The following is a 19,889-nucleotide window of genomic DNA, read 5'->3' as shown; positions in this document are numbered from 1 at the left end:
ATTTTAAAATAATTAAAAAATTTATTAATGGCTATCTATATGCTGAAAGATTACTCTTTTATACTTTTATGCATTACTTAATTTTTATAATGATTTATTTATATAAGAAATTGTTTAATTTCCTTTTTCATAAGGAAAATTAGAGTAAATATAAAAGTAAATAAATTTTTTAAATCTCAGTGTCATAGTTTTCTATGGGGTTGAAGTTATCCTAAAACAGTATTATTTTCTGAGAACAGGAAGAGTTTCACTGATATGAAGAAACTTAAGGAAAAAAATCAAGACAGCAGATTATTGCAAAACTGCCAAAACAAGCAAACCTTCCTAAACCACCAGTTTTGTAACTGAAATTACCAGCTTCAATATTTTTAGAGTTTAGTCACTGCGATAGTTCCACACTATGATGGTACTAAATAGTGGCTCTTAATCTTACAAATATGTCAGTTTCATCTTGCTCTTACTTGAACCTAGAAACAAGCACCACCTTTGAAACCTAAGAACCAATGTAATGATTTGCTTACAAATGTTTAGCAACCAGTTCTGTATGGGTGCTTATTGAAGAACAGGAGCCCTAATTTGTACCATTTTTCCATTTCTACCATGTAAGCACTTTCATTATGGCTGATTTTCCAAAGGTGGGAAGAGATAAGCCAAATAGGCTCCCAGGAACCAGTTTAAACCACATTAAGCCAAGTGTTCCATCACCATCCACTTCATACGTTTAACCTCCTCTTCTATCATTTCATACAGAACTCTCTGCTCAAGCTAAATAAGAACATCCTTTACATGCTGGCCTTGTTCCTTGTTTCCATGATGCTTCCCTCACTGGAATTACAGGACAACCATCTCTAGATGGTACCCACCAGCCCATATATTAATATTACCAATAGTTTTACACTGGATTCAGATTCACCTCATGTCACATGATAAAGTTTCCTTTGCTCCCCTATTTCTCAGTGATGTTTTCTTCTTCAGAACCCTTCCAGTTTATATTCTTAAACACTCTTGAGTTAGCACTAAGATCAGAGTCCACATACAGCACAACAAACAGCTACAGACCATGCCCTTATAAAATATACTTTTGAGATATTAATCAGGTACTCACAGCAATGTATACAAGAAACTGAGTTATTAAGAAGACTGTTAAGAGAATAGCACTTAACAGATGACTTGAAGTCTTCAGAAGGATCTTGTCTTCTGCCTCTGTGTGGTATATACCTTATATACCTTATTTCTGAAAGTATCTTGTGTTCCTGAAGTTCAGGGTATATGCCTATTACATCGACATTGATTATACCTTGTCTCAGCATTATTTCTGCCTTTAGTATGTTTTCCAGAAGGGAGCTGGAGCTTTAAAAGAATGCCATGATCCGCCTTGACCTGACAGAACAACTGATGTTACTGATGAGAGAGCAACAGAGACTATGGACGGAAAAGAAGTCTAGAGAGAAGAAGGAAGCCATGTAAGAACGAGGTTGACCCAGGGGCCTGGCCAGAGCGCTAATTGGGGTTGAAGCAGAGAAGACTGGGTAGAACTGTCCATGGAGCTGACAGCCAGGAAGCAGTTACTCAAGACCGAAGAACAATGACAGCAGTTCACCTAAGATCAGATGGAGAAGGATCTACACCTCTCACTGAACCAGCTTTCCATATGCAAAAGTCTAAAGTGATGACTTCAATTTCTTTTCACAAAATCAGCATCCTCAAAAAACTGGGTATTAACAAATTTACACCATTCCATTAATGATAATGAACCAAAAAGATTAGGGACAATAGTAGGGTTTTAAACAATTAATATTTATAGGCATCTTCCTCACAAAGATCTATTGATTGGCCAAGACAGAGCTTCCAACCTCCTCAACACTCAAAATCTCACCTTTATTCCAACCTCCCCAATACTAAAAATCTCACTTTTAATATATTTTATGACTTTATTTAGAATAACAGAAAAGGAGAAGTATTTGGAGGAAAAACAAATTATCCATCCTAGGTAGAAAAATCCTGATAGCTTACAAAAGATATAAGAAGATATCAATTTGAAATGATTAAGCTTTCTTTCTTCCTCTATTTTCACAGAAACACTTTATATTAAAGTTTAGCTGATATGTAATATGTTCCACCTACATTAGATAGATACATGAATATTATAAATGAAATAAAACACAATAAGTAAGACTTATTCTTAAGTACAAATTCATATTAGATTTAGCATAATCTATGAATTATGTTTCTTATGGATGCCCTGTAAATGGATGTTGGGAGAATGTGAGATGTTGAGGAACATAAATAACTTAATAGAAGACACCCAGGTAATTTGACAAACTCACCACTTTACCTTTGGTCACACCAAAACAACTGCTTTGAGAACCACTGATATTCGGCCACCTTGCTCAAACCTAGCCTTGGACATTTGCCAGCATCATTCTTCTTTCATGATAATATCAGAAAAATAGCTCAAACTATCATAACTTTTCAGCACTGAATTAGTTTTATAATTCTTATTCTCAGAAAAAAAAAAAACTTATTTCCACTACAAAAAATACTTCTTGTATAAAGAATATAAAATTTTAATACCTTTGTAATGAAGCAAATCTTTCTAGCTTCTTTAATTTCCTTAATTTCAAAGAGCTAAATTAAACCTGAAGTGTTAGTGTTACTCGCTCAGTCATGTCTGACTCTTTGCAACCTCATAGAATATAGCCTACTAGGCTCCTCTGCCCATGGGATTCTCCAGGCAAGAATACTGGAGTGGAGAACCTATCCCTTCTCCAGGGGATCTTCCTGACCCAGGAATCGAACGAGGATCTCCTGCATTACAAGCAGATTCTTTACCAAGTGAGCAACCAGGGAAGCCCCAAAATCTGAAGACCATCATTATTATAATACTAAATCAAGCTTTTATTTATAAAAACAAGTGCTAAATGAGTAGCACTCAGATGATCAAAGCATTTTAACATGTGCTAAATCTTTCAGAGTGCCCCCCTTTCTTAGCTTTTATTTGTATACAGAACAAATTATTAGATTTCTGATACCAATGTCTCAGCAGCAATATTTTCTTTAATGACCTAATGTTGTACTATCAAAACTTTAAAATTTTCCTGACTTCTTCCAACATTTTCAGTGATAAACTAAAGCTAGAATAAGACGTCCAAGTGAGCTTAAAACAAAGTCTCTTGTCCCCTGAAGGAACATCAAAAAATATCTATCCAATACCTCGTAAGTTCTGTTGCCAAATCTGAGATGGTTTGACTTCCTTGAGTTTATCTTTTTTAGTTTTCTTTTAGTTTAGATCACTGGTTCTCAAATTTTAGCATACATCACAATTATGTGTAGACCTCATTAAGACACAGATGGCTGGGTCTCAACCCGAGTTTTTGACTGTGTACAACTGTGGTAGGACCCAAGCATTTGTTTTCTAATAAGTTTCTAAGTGATGGCACCTCAGGTCAAGGGATCACCATTTGAAAGCCACTGACTTAGATAATCACAGGATTCCACTTTAGGGTAAACTTTGTCTTCAGTTAGCTGCATTTGATCAAATGATTCTTAGGGAAAGTTCACAGCAATAATCAAAATTCCAATTTGAGAATCAACTTTCATCTATTTTCCAGTCTTCTTTTAATAGCCCTGCTGGGAGAACATTAAAAATATTCAGTCTAGTCATGAATAAAGACACATCAAGAAACTTAATATTTCTATAAAAGAGGAATCAATGTGTGTACAACATATTGGTTAAAGGTTAACAGCCAGAGGACAGCTATTATTACCTTTCTGCAATAAAGAAATACAAATGCTAATAGCTTAAAGGACTTACCCAAGTCATTTAAAAATTCTCTAATGATGTTTAGAAGAGGATCTGATCAGCATTCCTAGTTGTTTATTTGTTATAATCACAAATAAGTGGGGTATTTGTTATATCCCCTATATAACCCCACTATAATGCCTGCTCTTGGATGACAAAATCTCCCTATTTCTTCACACTGATACTTAAGACACAGTTTTAGAAAAAAATATGTTTTAATATACAATTTAAAATAGAAATTTACCTAACAGAAAATAAAAATATATATGACTGTCAGTCATGCATATTATTATAAATAGATAATGAGTGAAATTGCTATGATAAAGCACTTGCTTGCCTGGGACCTATAAATACACAAGGTCTTAAACAAAAGAATAAGAACAAATTCATCTTCACAGGGTGTTAGCCAAGGAACTGCCCAAGACTACGAACACCTTACATTCACTCCCAACCAAGTCTCCAAGGAGCTTTTATGAAAACTAGACCACCTTCTGGACATAAGAAGCCTCATCTGTAAAAGGAAGACTATTGGACTTGATGAGGTCTAAATTCATTCAAACTCTAAAGTTTACAGTTCACATAGAAGTCCAGTGGGCAAAAATTTGTTTCCTTTGCTTTTTATTTTTTTTTAATTATAGATTTCAATTAGATAAAAAGCAAATCTTTAAAAATATCTTACTCTGACCACATACCTAAAAAACAGAATCACTGAATTTTGCTGCAGTGAAATTACTGGTCCCAAAGGGAAGCAAACAAATACATAATCTGTTAAAGTTATTGCACACTATACAAATGATAAAGAACAAATGTATAATAATTTTTAAAATCCTACATGAGTTGTTTACTCTTTGTTAACATTAATGGATAAATTTATTTCTTTTTCCTAGTAAACCATCAAAGGCTATTTTAAAATATGGCCTTGCTTTTCTTCTCTCTCAGTCTGTCTCTCTCCCATACACATGTGCTCTTTGTTTTCCTCCATTACATCAACTTCAAAATAATTATGCAAAAAGGTTGAACTGAAATTACAGTCAAGGTTTGATTGCAACTCCAATCTCAGCAAAAAAAAAAAAAAACAACCTCCAATTGCTAAATTTAGACATCTGGGTAAACTTCAATTAAAGATGCTCACCAGGAGTCAAATAACTCAAATATTTATTAAGGATGTAATATCACCATTATGTAAATAGACAGCATTATCTCAAAACAATAATTTCAAATGTATTTTATGAAAACTATCAAATTGTTCTATCATCTAAATAGATACATGAACATTTCATTTAGCTTTTATTTTCAAAGTAGCTTATCTATTTGTGCACTCTAAGGACAGAAAATAATCTTTTCATATACAAAGGTTTTTCAAATCTAAATATTAGTCACAGATACATGAGACTAAAATATGCAAAATAGATGACTTCAAAATAGTCACCAACCTCCATTTATTTGTATCATGTTGATGCCTGTTGACTGATCATGACCAACATGAATATACCACTGGAAGCAGGAAACTTGGCTAGAGAATTCAGCCTACTATTATTATTAGGGGAGAAAAAAAAAAACTCTCCATTCTAGAAAAACCCCTCTCTACTTACATTAGATTTGCTGATATGAACAATTTTACTCTAAGAAAGAGTTTGGATTGTATGGAAACTTAACCATTTTTGAGAGATGTTACACTTAATTTTCGTCCCCAGTGACCATTTACAGTAAGCCAGACACACTGGCAACTTTAGGGTCACTTTAATGGCTACTACCCCATTGTAAAAATTAGGATCAGGGGGGTTAATTGATGAAAATAATGAAACCAAAGATTGCATCATCCTTAGTGCATTAAGATCAAAATATAATATTGATTTAATTTGAATGATTACTATTCTATAAATTATTTATATAATCACCTTAGATTTTCATCGTTCCTTTTATGGATTCCATGTTCAGCAATTATCATGCTAGAGAGGAAGACAAGTTTCACCCTTTTGTTCCATTCTTCACTGAAGGGAACAATTTTGTGAGGCAGGTTTGTCTCTTCCTTCATGATTCCTCCAGGCCATTCATACAAGAGGGACATGTTCTTGTTGGTAAAGAATGTCGTGGGCTGGGGCTCTGTCTGCCACCTCCCTCAGATTAGGTGTGACATATTAAATGTTTCCATGCTTCATTTCAGGAAAGCCCATCTCTTTCACTGTATGGTTCCTTGGAAACACTTTCACCTTTGCATCTAAAAGCCACTAGTCTATATGATGAAATATCATAAAGCTACTAGAAATCAGGTCTTGGAAGATTACTTACTAATGGGAAAATTTCCAAATTATAAAATAAAAGTTGCATGTGTGCTCAGTAGTGTCCAGTTCTTTGTGACACCCTGGACTGTGGTCTACAAGGCTCCTCTGTCCCTGAGATTTTCCAGGCAAAAATTCTGGAGTGAGTTGTCGTTTCCCACTCCAGGGGATCTTCCCAACCTAAAGATCAAACCTGTGTCTCCTGCATTGAGGCAGATTCTTTACCACTGAGCCACCTGGGAAGCCTCAAAATAAAAGCTACATGGTCCTAATTTTTATAAAGTTAAATCTTAATTATATCTCCAAAATGCACAGAAAGAAATTAGAGAAAATTCATGAAGATTGTACCTATGTATTCTCGTTTTATAAATTATAGTAGATTTTTATGTTTTATTATTTTGTCTACTGTATTTTTAAATCATTTTAAAAATATGGAGCATTTTTAAAGTGCTATCATAAAACAAATGACCTCTGGAGGAACCAGTAGAAGTAAAGGACCAAATCCTTACTCTCATATTCATATCGAATTTGTCTGCCATGACTTTCAGAGGTCAGCAGGAGATTTGAACAGGCAAGGAATAAGTTAGAGGGGAATAAGTGTGAGGGGAATTGAATTTAAGAAATGAGAATAATCAAGATAGACATGGAAATATGAAGCACAAGGAGACAGTAAAGCAAAAAAGGAGATACCTTCCAAAATATTCATGACATCTTGGATATTACATTTATATCACCAATTAAAGTATTAATGCAAATAAAAAGATGACACTGAACACAAAGTGAATGATTTAAATTATGATTTCACAACAAGCTATTATTTGAAACAAGAGATATTAAAACCACTATTTGATAGAGATATTGTTTGGTCACTTTTCTTAGCATCGCAAATTATATAAAATTGCTTCTGTTGTTCAGTCTCTCAGTAGCCTCCGACTCTTTGTGACCCCATAGACTTGCAGCACACAAGGCTTCCCTGCTCTTTACCATTTCCTGGAGCTTGCTCAAACTCATGTCCATTGATTCAGTGATGCCATCCAACTATCCCATCCTCTGTCGTCCCTTTCTCCTCTTACCCTCTATCTTTCCCAGCATCAGGGTCTTTTCCAATGAGTCGGCTCTTCACATCAGGTGGCCAAAGTATTGCAGCTTCAGCTTCAGCATCAGTCCTTCCAATGAATATTCAGGACTGATTTAATTTACAATTAACTGGTTTGATCTCCTTGCAGTCCAAGGTACTCTCCAGAGTCTTCTCCAACACCACAGTTCAAAACCATCAGTTCTTCAGTACTCAACCTTCTTTATGGTCCAGTTCTCACATTCATACATGACTACTAGAAGAACCATAATTTGACTAGACGGACCCTTGTTGGCAAAGTAACATCTCTGCTTTAAAACATGCTGTCTAGGTCTATCATAACTTTTCATCCAAGGAGCAAATGGCTTTTAATTTCATGGCTGTAGTTACCATCTGCAGTGATTTTGAAGCCCAAGAAAATAAAGTCTGTCACTGTTTCCATTGACTCTCCATCTATTTGCCATGAAGCAATGGGACCGGATGCCATGATCTTAGTTTTTTGAATGTTGAGTTTCAAGTCAACTTTTTGACTCTCCTCTTTCACATTTCTCAAGAAGGTCTTTAGTTCCTCTTTGCTTTCTGCCATAAGGATTGTATCATCTGCATGCTGCTGCTGCTGCTGCTAAGTCGCTTCAGTCGTGTCCAACTCTGTGTGAACCCATAGACAGCAGCCCACTAGACTCCTCTGTCCCTGGGATTCTCCAGGCAAGAACACTGGAGCGGGTTGCTATTTCCTTCTCTAATGCATGAAAGTGAAAAGTGAAAGTAAAGTCTGTCAGTCGTGCCCGACTCTTAGCGACCCCATGGACTGCAGCCCACCAGGCTCCTCCGTCCGTGGGATTTTCCAGGCAAGAGTACTGGAGTGGGGTGCCATTGCTTCCTCCATATCTGAGGTTACTGATAGTTCTTCCAACACACTTGACTCCAGTTCGTGCTTCATCCAGCCTGGCATTTCCCATGATGTACTCTGCATATAAGTTAAACAAGCAGGGTGACAATATACAGCCTTGATGTACTCCTTTCCCTATTTGGAACCAGTCCATTTTTCCCTGTCTGGTTCTAACTGTTGCTTATTAACCTGCATACAAGTTTCTCAGGAGGAAGGATAGGTGGTCTGATGTTCCCATCTCTTGAAGAATTTTCCACAGTTTGTTGTGATCTATACAGTCAAAGGCTTTAGCATAGTCAATGAAGCACAAGTAGATGTTTTTTCTGGATGCTCTTGCTTTTTTGATGATTGAATGTAGGTTGGAAATTTAATCTCTGGTTCCTCTGCCTTTTCTAAATACAGTTTGAACATTTGGAGTTTTCAGTTCACGTACTGTTGAAGCCTAGCTTGGAGAATTTTGAGCATTACTTTGCTAGCATGTGAAATGAGTGTAACTGTGTGATAATTTGAATATTATTTATAATAAAAAGTAATATGGAGTTACAAGAGCTATTTACTGATCTTCAGTTTGTCTATTCACTAATGAATTTTACATAAGAAATAAACTTTATACCAAATAATTCTTCTATCTAAAATATATTGATTATTAGAAATTCTACTTTTTAAGGTAGGATTTATTCCTCATTTATTTATTCCATAGTTCATCAGGCACTCTGTCTATCATATTTAGTCCCTTAAATCTATTTCTCACTTCCACTGTATAGTCATAAGGGATTTGATTTAGGTCATACCCGAATGGTCTGGTGGTTTTCCCTACTTTCTTCCACTTAAATCTGAATTTGGCAATAAGGAGTTCATAATCTGAGCAACAGTCAGCTCCCAGTCTTGTTTTTGCTGACTGTATAAAGCTTCTCCATCTTTGGCTGCAAAGAATATAATCAATCTGATTTCGGTGTTGACCATCTGGTGATGTCCATGTGTAGAGTCTTCTCTTGTGCTGTTGGAAGAGGGTGTTTGCTAGGATCAGTGCGTTCTCTTCGCAGAACTCTATTAGCCTTTGCCCTGCTTCATTCTGTACTCCAAGGCCAAATTTGCCTGTTACTCCAGGTGTTTCTAGATTTCCTACGTTTGCATTCCAGTCCCCTATTATGAGAAGGACATCTTTTGGGGGGTTAGTTCCAAAAGGTCTTGTAGCTCTTCATAGAACCGTTCAGCTTCTTCAGCGTTACTGGTTGGGGCATAAAATTGGATTACCGTGATATTGAATGGTTTACTTTGTAAACGAACAGAGATCACTCTGTCGTTTTTGAGATTGTATCCAAGTACTGAATTTCAGATTCTTTTGTTGACTATGATGGATACTCCATTTCTTCTAAGGGATTCCTGCCCACAATAGTAGATATACTTGTCATCTGAGTTAAATTCACGCATTCCAGTCCATCTTAGTTCGTTGATTCCTAGAATGTTGATGTTCACTCTTGCCATCTCCTGTTTGACCACTTCCAAGTTGCTTTGATTCATGGACCTAACATTCCAGGTTCCTATGCAATATTGCACTTTACAGCATCGGACCTTACTTCTATCACCAGTCCCATCCACAACTGGGTGTTGTTTTTGCTTTGGCTCCATCCCTTCATTCTTTCTGCAGTTAGTTCTCCACCAATCTCCAGTAGCATCTAGTCAAAGCTATGGTTTTTCCAGTAGTCATGTATGGATGCGCAATTTGAACTATAAAGAAAGCTGAGTGCCAAAGAATTGATGCTTTTGAACTGTGATGTTGGAGTAGACTCTTGTGAGTCCCTTGCACTGCAGGGAGATCCAGCCAGTCCATCCTAAAGGAGATCAGTCCTGGGTGTTCATTGGAAGGACTGATGTTGAAGCTGAAACTCCAATACTTTGGCCACCTGATGTGAAGAGCTGACTCATTTGAAAAGACTCTGATGCTGGGAAAGATTGAAAGCAGGAGGAGAAGGGGACGACAGAGGATGAGATAGTTGGATGGCAGCACCGACTCAATGGACATGAGTTTGGGTGGACTCCAGCAGCTAGTGATGGACAGGGAGGCCTGGCGTGATGCTGTTCATGGGGTCGCAAAGAGTCAGACACAACTGAATGACTGACCTGAACTGAACTATTTATTACAAGTTTTGTGAGATATTCTGATACTCAATCCCCCCAACCCCATTCAGTGAATTGAGGCAAGATATCTATATGAAGTACAGGATAGCACAACCATTTATGAAGATTACAAAGTTATAATGTCCCTATCTTTATACCCAGAAGTTTTAAAATACATATTTGATTAAAATGCAACAGAATTTGTCTGAAAAAATCTTAATGGATTCAAATATGTCCTAATCTCTCTTGCAAATGGGGGAGAGTGGTAAATTAACATTAACAAAATAAATGGTCTAGAGTATCACAAACTGTTATCAAAGAAATATATCCAGAAAGACATGCTAAAGATAGACATCTATTAAATTTATAAAGGTTATAAGAATTCATAAACCAATTCAGGCAAGGTTTATTAAAATTACATATGCTAAATAAACAAGGTATTTTACAATCTGACCCTACAAGATTGTGGCCTTATTTCCTGTCACCCATCATTCTAGGAAGTGGAATAGAAGGTTTCTGACAAATTAAAATCTAAAATGAGTTAAGACTCTTGTGTAAAAATAATATTCCTATAAATAAAAAAGTAAAACCATACATGTGTGTTTTGGAAATCGAGCTTGCCTGGAGAATCCCAGGGACGGGGGAGCCTGGTGGGCTGATGTCTATGGGGTCACACAGAGTCGGACACAACTGAAGTGACTTAGCAGTAGCAGCAGCAATAGCATACAACACTTGTCCTGGAAGATGGATGGTTATAATAACCATACCAGAGTTAGAGTAACTTAGGTATAAATATGCCCATATCATCCTGTTTCCAATGAAAATTTAGACATATGTACAAAGAGTACACAAAGAAAACTAACTTCTGATTTCAAGCCACAATTAAATTAGTGGTAATAACCAAACTAATGAGGGCATAGGTTTAACCAAAGTTATAATTCTGATTCCAAATTAGCTACTTGCCTGAAAATCTCTTGAGAAAAAGAACTATGTCTAAATCACAGTGCTCAATAAATATTTTCAAAGTTAATTCCCTTATTTCAATTCAATTCAGTTCACAGTCACTGAACACTGACTCTATGATAGACAATGGTGATATAAAAAACAGAAAGAACATGGATCTCCTCATTTTAGTTATTTTGGCCTCAGTTTCCTTATCTCAAAAAAAAAAGAATACATTAAATCATTTCTAATGTTCCTTCTCACCTGCAAATTTTATGATTCTACTACCTGAAGTGTTAATTATTTATGTTTAAAATTATGCAAAGCCTCATTATTATCCATTTTAATTTATCCCTGTTAATGGTAAGGAACAGTGGTTATGGTCTAAAAGCCCAGAAATAGATGTCAGACAGTCTTACATCTAATCAAGAGAAGCCACACAATAATTTGAAAAAGGAAAGTTTGATATAATGAATTATTAACTATAATGAAGAATTGGAATAAGGAGGTGTTGGCTAGTAAAACATAAAGAGAACTCTAAAAAATATAGGAATAGCAGACATAAGAAGCAATCACTACTCTTAGAGCTGAGAGAGAACACGCTAAAGAATTCCCGCCCCCACCAGGGCTAAGAAATAGACCTGAAGGTGAGGAAGGCACAGCCATGATTGGCTGAATGGCAGAGAATTTTCTGTGGTGCCTAGCTGGCAGAACTTGATGGATATCTGTGGTCTAAAGTGCTGCTTGTGAAAGCTGTTCACAGAGACGTGCCTGTGACTACAAAATCAGCCACCTGGAAGCTACTGGTTACTAGATGCTGCTGGCTGCCATGCACTGCAGGAGCTGGGACTAATTGAGAAGTTACACAATTCAGGGGCTGAAGAAGCCAAGCAATGAAGAAGCCAGCCACATTATTGGAGACCGCTGGTCAAGCACTCCAAAACCGGAAAACAAAGCCCTTCCTTGTGCATTAACTCTCCATCCTTCTGATAAGGCTTAACATTGTGCCAATTGTCAAAGGGTCCAGATCCCTTTTCACAGAGCAAATAAAAAGTGTTAATTTGGAGCACATAGGTAATCAATAGATAAGGAGCACAGTCTACTTCGTTGACTCTCAACTTCTGCATGGTCCCTGCTGCTCACATTTTAGATCCCATACAGTAAAACAACTGCATATCACTACATAATAATGTAGAGTTATGCTTCTTAAAAGAGATTATATTACTTCCTCCAAATGAGAAACAGTCCAAAAAGTCATTATACCCATCATTGGCTATGTTGATTGCTCCTCAGATTCAGTAAGACTCCCACTGAATATTCTGTTACCTAAACACTAAATTATAAATTTAACTGCCAATAGCATTCATATGACACAGAGAATAAGGTGAGATATAAAGAAAATTGTAGGATACAAATAAGTGCACACACATACACACACACATATAAAAAAACAGTCAAATAAAATTATACAAGGCTTCTATAGGCCTCATTTCTGTGATTGATCCTGGGACTTTTACTAATATCTTTGGCTTTCTTCTCTCATTATCCATTAGTTATTACCTCTATCATCAGCCAAAACTTTAATTAACCAGGGTTTAAATGACCCAAAGATTCTGAGTCCTCAATTATTTCATCCTTGCACATTTGGTAAGTTGCTTGTCCTCTTTAACCTCTTGTTACTTCACAAATAGCTAGTTTTCATCTCAAAACTTTGTGATACAGTTTAAATGAGTTAAGGTATGATGAATTCTAAGTACATAATGCTGTTGCTGCTAAGTCGCTTCAGTCGTGTCCGACTCTGTGCGACCCCATAGACGGCAGCCCACCAGGCTCCCCCATCCCTGGGATTCTCCAGGCAAGAACACTGGAGTGGGTTGCCATTGCCTTCTCCAATGCAGGAAAGTGAAAAGTGAAAGTGAAGTCACTCAGTCGTGTCCAACTCTTCGAGACCCCATGGGCTGCAGCCTACCAGGCTCCTCCGTCCATGGGATTTTCCAGGCAAGAGTACTGGAGTGGGGTGCCATTGTAGATATTTTGAAATTCGTTCTATATGTTTTCTGCATCAATTCTTCTTTAAATGAAGGTTACAAGAAACATATTAGAAGTTATATGTGTATCAATATTTAGCTTTTGACTTCCAAAATAATTTTAAGAGTGAGTTTTACAGATCTTAAACCATATATTTGAGTCCTATTTAAAAACTAGAAAATATACATGTATACATACATATATATATATATTGTATCTCAGAAAGGTAGAATATGTCCAAATTGAGGTACAGTAAGATTGTTTCTTTCTTCATACATTTCTGTAGTATTTCAATTTGTTACTATGAGTATGCATAATTTTTCTCATAGTCCTATGTTCACAAATTTCTAGATTTATTACCCAGAACACTTAACCTATCTGGAGCTCTTTTCTGATCTGTAAAATAAGGGAATTAGAATAGATGCTCTCTAAATTTTCTTCCAACTCTAATGTATATGATTCTATTTTTATAACTTCAGTTATACTTCACATACGATGAATAGTGTATCTTTAAGTTATGTAAAAAGACACAATCTTTGGACTAGAACAATATCAGCCCATATGCCACCATTTGCTAGATATATAACCTCAAGTGAGTTGCTAAATTTTGGACATAAATTTCCTGATTTGTAACATAGGAAAAAAAAAATAAGACTTCATGTGCATTAACATACAATAGGAGTTCATCTAATTGTAGTTATGCTCTTTAATCAAATAAAAGTTCGCACTGATCCTAAGATATATCATCAACATATTATGATCCATGAAAAGGAAGGAGTGGAGGGAGAAAGGAAGAAGAGTCTACAATTAAATCATAGTATGCCATTATTGTAGATCCTTTCCAACATCAGAGATGTCAACATGTGGGAAGAGGAAGATGGTTAAGTTTCTTTTTAAATCTGTGAAATAAGACAATACTGCTATTGTTATTCATTCATCATACACCACTCTGGTTGAAAAGGCAATTCAGCAATCATTTTTCATATTCAATTCCCATAATTAAAAATATTAAAACAATATTACAGAATATGGAAAGTGAAAAGCAAGTACTCTGCCTTTTATGAAAGGGCAGAATGCAGGCATTTTATAATGAATTAATTATTAAGTGTCTACTATGTGAAAGATAGGATGTTAGATGCTTGCGATAAAACAGTGAGCTAAAAGAGAAACCCTGTTCATATCGGACCAGACAGCCTAGCTGGGAAAAAAACTATTCATAGAATTTGGTAATGATAAAGAGTAAAAGAAGTATTAATATTTAACAAAAGAAACAGGACAATTCTCTGTTATCTTTTTCTTAAAGCAGAGAATTAAACGCTTAAAAAATGTGAACACTTTTCAGTATTTGTCCTGGAAATTTCTATGTGTATAAAGTGAAAACACAGTATCAAGTTGAATCAACATGAAGCAAACAATTCAGTGATCAGGGAACTGTGCCACGAGGATTAGAGTAAAAAGCATTATAAGAAAAGAAGCAGAAATTTAAAATATCTGTTTCCCAAGCCTGACTGATTTATGAACCTTTTGTCTTAAAAACTCTGGGGTTTTAACTCCTGACTTAAACAAACAAAAATGTAGGAAAGCAAATAGACTTGTTTGTCTAATAACAAAAGGGGGTGGAAGGTGAACTCACAGAAGTTTTCAATACGGAAACAAAAATGACATACTTTAAGGTTTTACTGTCATCTCAGTCAAGAACAAGCAGATATTCTCAAACTAGATAAGAGTGCTTATGGTAATACTGGACTAGCAACAGACCCAGGAGGCATTTAGTCATCTTTTATTTAGTTAAACTCATACCCTGAATATCTTCTTTTTTTCTTCTACCTGTGTGAGTCATTTTGATTTATTTTAAAGCTGTTTTAAGGGTATCCCTCATGGCTCAGATGGTAAAGAACCTGCCTCCGATGTGGAAGGCCCAGTTTCAATCCCTGGGTTGCAAAGATCCCCTGGAGAAGGAAAAGGCAACCCATTCTAGTATTCCTGCCTGGAGAATTCCATCGAGAGAGGAGCCTGGAGGGCTACAGTACAGGAGGTCACAAGAGTTGGACACAACTTAGTGACTTTCAGTTTCAAAGCTATTGTAGGATAGATAGGCATTTTGATTAATGGTTTTCATAACAAAACAAGCCATTGAAAAATTTAAATTATATATATATAGGAGGTTTCTGGGGATTTGTTTTCTGTATTTTCTCATATTTATTTCAGTTCATATTTTAGGGAAATTGAGTTCACATTCTAGAAATGTAGCTATCTATCTCTTTCAAAAGTTTTCACAGTTTAACACATTACAATGGCTGCAAAATTTTCATTCAGTACAAGAGTGTATTCTGTTTGTAATCTTGAACAACAGAGAAAGGAAAGTTGAAATGACAAATACATTGAGGAGACTTCAATAGGTGATTGTGTGAACTCTTTTCCCTCCAGCGAGCTTGGCGAGGAGAGGGATGTTAGAATGAATTTGTATAAACATCTATAGAAAGGAATTCCTCATTTCAAGCAACCTATTTGGTATTTATTCATTTGACAAGTCCTTTACTTGTATTCCATGGACATTAGAAAGACAATGTGCAATATACTCTGTCTCTTGGTTCCATTTAGATTAACTTCATAAGGAAGCACTGTATTAGGTATGAAGTTCTGGACAGTTGTTACTGGTGACATTGTAGCAACATATAACACTTAGCAATAATTTCCCAATAGCTTATTTTGAAAGAAAAAAAAACAAATCAGATTTTATATGCTATATAATTATAGTTAAATAAAAACAAATATCCAGAAATTATCAAGAGGATAATTACAACTATAATGACTACTCTGTTATTTTTCCCCTGTTTTTCTTTCTGTACATCTTTATGTCTGATAAATTCACATTCTCTAAGCTTTCCACATTCTTGCTTTCCTTCAATCTGCAATGTTTAACACTTGCTGCAGGCGCTTAGTCGCTCAGTCATGTCCGACTCTTTGCAGCCCCGTGGACTGTAGCCTGCCAGGTTTCTCTGTCTATGGGAATTTTCCAGGCAAGAATACTGGGGTGGGTTGCCATCCCCTCCTCCAGGGAATCTTCCCAACCCTGGGGTTGAACCCAGGTCTCCCGCATTGTGGGCAGATTCTTTACCGTCTGAGCTACCAGGGAAACCCAAGAATACTGAGTGGGTGGCCTATCCCTTCTCCAGGGGAACTGCCCTACCCAGGAATCGAATCAGGGTTTCCTGCATCGCAGGCAGATTATTTACCAGCTGAGCTACCAGAGAAGCCTAACAGTTGCTAGGTACTTACAATGTTTTTAGATAGAAAGAAAAACAAGAGGATAGAATGCTTTATATGTATAATTAATAAAACATAATAGTTACATAAATATTATTTAATGCATGTTTATAATCTTAAAATAAGTTATATTAGAAAGGAAGTAAGGAGCTTCCCAGGTGGTGCTAGTGATAAAGAACCTGCCTGGAGGTAAGAGATGCACATTCAGTCCTTGGGTGGGGAAGATCCCCTGGAGGAGGACAGAACAACCCTCTCCAGCATTGTTGCCTGGAGAATCCCATGGACAGAGGAGCCTGGCAGGCTATACAGTCCATAGGGTCACCAAGAGTCAAACACGACTGAAGAGACTTAGCGCACATGCACGCAGAAAGGAAATAAAATTTCAAAGAGCAAAGACAAAGAGGTATTTTTGAACATAGTTATTGTGGTAGAGTAGCTTCAGGAGCACAGATTCAATAAGTGGATTCAGTCAAGCTACAGAATACAGAACTAGAATTTGGGATGTAAGGAACAAAATTTATAACCTTTTGATAATACTGATCTTATCCATGGAAAGAAAGAGAGATAAAGATGAGGCATATAAGACAAAATAATATCAACACATTTTTAATACTGAACACAGTAAGAGAGGGAAAGTAGAAAATATACAATTCTAGAATAAACCAATTCCAATCTGTGCCAATCAGTGAAGAGCAGATATATAAGAAAGCCCAGGAAGAGTTAATAGAATTCAGAGTTCCCATTATTATCCAATCTGTCCATGGAAGGATTCTTTAGCACTTGATATTTGCTTATGAAAGAAATATACTTAAATTTTTCTGTTAAGCATTGTGAATTTAATACATGCATTTATTTCTATTCTGTCTAAAACACACACACACACACACACACACACAAGCAATTAAAAAGGAACAGACTCATCTGACTCCTTAGCAGAGTAGGCAGTGAATCAGTCTTATAAAAAAAGGATAGACTCACAAAGCCAAAGAAAATTAGAACAATGTAGGGATGTTAACTAAATTTTAGAATACTGGAAGCCAAATGGGCAGTTGTTACAGATTTAGGAGACCTGACAGGGAGATTCTTCCCTGTGAGGTGAAGGAAGATTAACAACAAGGTAAACATACTTTTAAGTTACCAAGCATGATTTGCTACTTAAAAATTTAAGTCTAAACTAGGAGCAACAGACTGGTTCCAAATAGGAAAAGGAGTACCTCAAGGCTGTATATTGTCACCCTGCTTATTTAACTTCTATGCAGAGTACATCATGAGAAACGCTGGGCTGGAAGAAGCACAAGCTGGAATCAAGATATCTGGGAGAAATATCAATAACATCAGATATGCAGATGACACCACCCTTATGGCTCAAAGTGAAGAGGAGATAAAAAGCCTCTTGATGAAAGTGAAAGTGGAGAGTGAAAAAGTTGGCTTAAAGCTCAACATTCAGAAAACAAAGATCATGGCATCCAGTCCCATCACTTCATGGGAAATAGATGGGGAAACAGTGGAAACAGTGTCAGACTTTATTTTGGGGGGCTCCAAAATCACTGAAGATGGTGATTGCAGCCATGAAATTAAAAGATGCTTACTCCTTGGAAGAAAAGTTATGACCAATCTAGATAGCATATTCAAAAGCAGAGACATTACTTTGCCAACAAAGGTCCATCTAATCAAGGCTATGGTTTTTCCTGTGGTCATGTATGGATGTGAGAGTTGGACTGTGAAGAAAGCTGAGTGCCAAAGAATTGATGCTTTTAAACTGTGGTGTTGGGAGAATCCTCTTGAGAGTCCCTTGGACTGCAAGGAGATCCAACGAGTCCATTTTGAAGGAGATCAGCCCTGGGATTTCTTTGGAGGGAATGATGCTGAAGCTGAAAATCCAGTACTTTGGCCACCTCATGTGAAGAGTTGACTCATTGGAAAAGACCCTGATGCTGGGAGGGATTGGGGGCAGGACGAGAAGGGGACAACAGAGGATGAGATAGCTGGATGGCATCACTGACTCGATGGACAGGAGTCTGAGTGAACTCCAGGAGTTGGTGATGGACAGGGAGGCCTGGCGTGCTGTGATTCATGGGGTCGCAAAGAGTTGGACACGACTGAGCGACTGAACTGAACTGAACTGATCAGCTGTGAGAATAGAAAAGTATTTTTCAATATACATGCTCTCAAATCATTTCTCCCTCTATATAATCACCACCAGCTGCTCGAGAATGTTCTAAAGCAAAACAAGGGAAGAAACAAGAGAGGAGGGCTTCCCTGGTGGCTCAGTGGTAAAGAATTTCCCCTGCTAAAGCAGGAGACCTAGGTTCTATCCCTGTGTTGAGACGATTCCCTGGAGGAGGAAATGGCAACCCACTCCAGTATTCTTGCCTGGAGAATCCCATGGATAGAGGAGCCTGGTGGGCTGCAGTCCATGGGGTCACAAAGGAGTCAGAAACAGCTTAGTGACTGAACAAATAAGGAAAGTACATTATATCTTCCAACTTTCTGTTAGAGTTCCTAGTTTCAAAAAACCAAAGAGAATTCTAGATGATTACCTAGATGAATAGCATTATCTGAAAGATATGGGTCATTTGTAGACTCATTGGATGTGCTAGAAAAACAAGCCATACCACTGCACTGACCCCAAAGAAATGTGACATTTTTCATCTCTCAAGGAGTGGTGGAGATAGGAGTGGGGTAAGAGCTGGTAGAATGAAAGGTTCAGTTCAGAGAACCCAAGATCATGTACATCTAACAAAGTCTGTTCATTAAATTGTACAGATTTTTGGCCAGAGGCTCAATTCCGCCTTCAATCAAGTTGTACTGAAGAGACTTTTCAAGAGTCACACCAACTGGCGGTGCTCTGTCCCTTTCCCTGATGATCCAGAAGATAAAGCATCCTGGCCCCAGAAGACAAAACAGCTGTGGCTGCCGGGACTATAGTGGAGAACAACGTGCATATCCAGGAAATGCCCAAACTGAAGTTGCGGGCTGTGCACGAGCGGACATGTGTGGGACCACACTCTCAAGGCCAGGGGTAAGATCCTCACCTTCAACCAGCTGGCCCTGGACTCCCCTAAGGGCTGCAGCACCATCCTGCTCTCTAGCCCTCACAAAAGCAGGGAGGTATACAGGCATTTCCTCAAGGCCCGAGGAACAGCATGGCCACACCAAACCCTTTGTGGGACCAGAGGTTCCAGCATGCCAAAGTCCAACCAGACAGATGTAGCTCCAAATACTAACCCAATATCCTGCCTTGTTATTAATGATTTTGGATGTAAGTAATAAAGAAAATGAACCAAAATGAAAAGAAAAAAAATCACTGAAGCTTTTTGTTTTATTTTGTAAACAAAATCACTGGAGATCAGTGGACACTTTGGAGTTGACAACCTAGATACATATTGGCTCCAGCCACTTGGTAGGAAGTGAGGTAAGAAAAAAAAACAATGATTTCGGTGTATCGCATGATTACAATCCAGATGGTCAAACTTCTGTAGCAGCTCG

At 37.1% G+C, this 19,889-nt stretch overlaps 1 pseudogene; it reads left to right on the top strand.

Annotated features, from left to right (window-relative positions):
- The window catches only part of LOC120881992, a 102,820-nt pseudogene extending 83,206 nt beyond the window's left edge, over window positions 1-19,614 (top strand).
- The last annotated feature ends 275 nt before the right edge of the window (window positions 19,615-19,889 follow it).

The sequence above is a fragment of the Oryx dammah genome, unplaced genomic scaffold (genome assembly GCF_014754425.2).
Source record: "Oryx dammah isolate SB20612 unplaced genomic scaffold, SCBI_Odam_1.1 HiC_scaffold_2, whole genome shotgun sequence".
Classification (NCBI taxonomy): domain Eukaryota; kingdom Metazoa; phylum Chordata; class Mammalia; order Artiodactyla; family Bovidae; genus Oryx; species Oryx dammah.
Note: the sequence above shows the minus strand (reverse complement) of the source record. Positions and strands in the feature narration are given on the sequence as shown.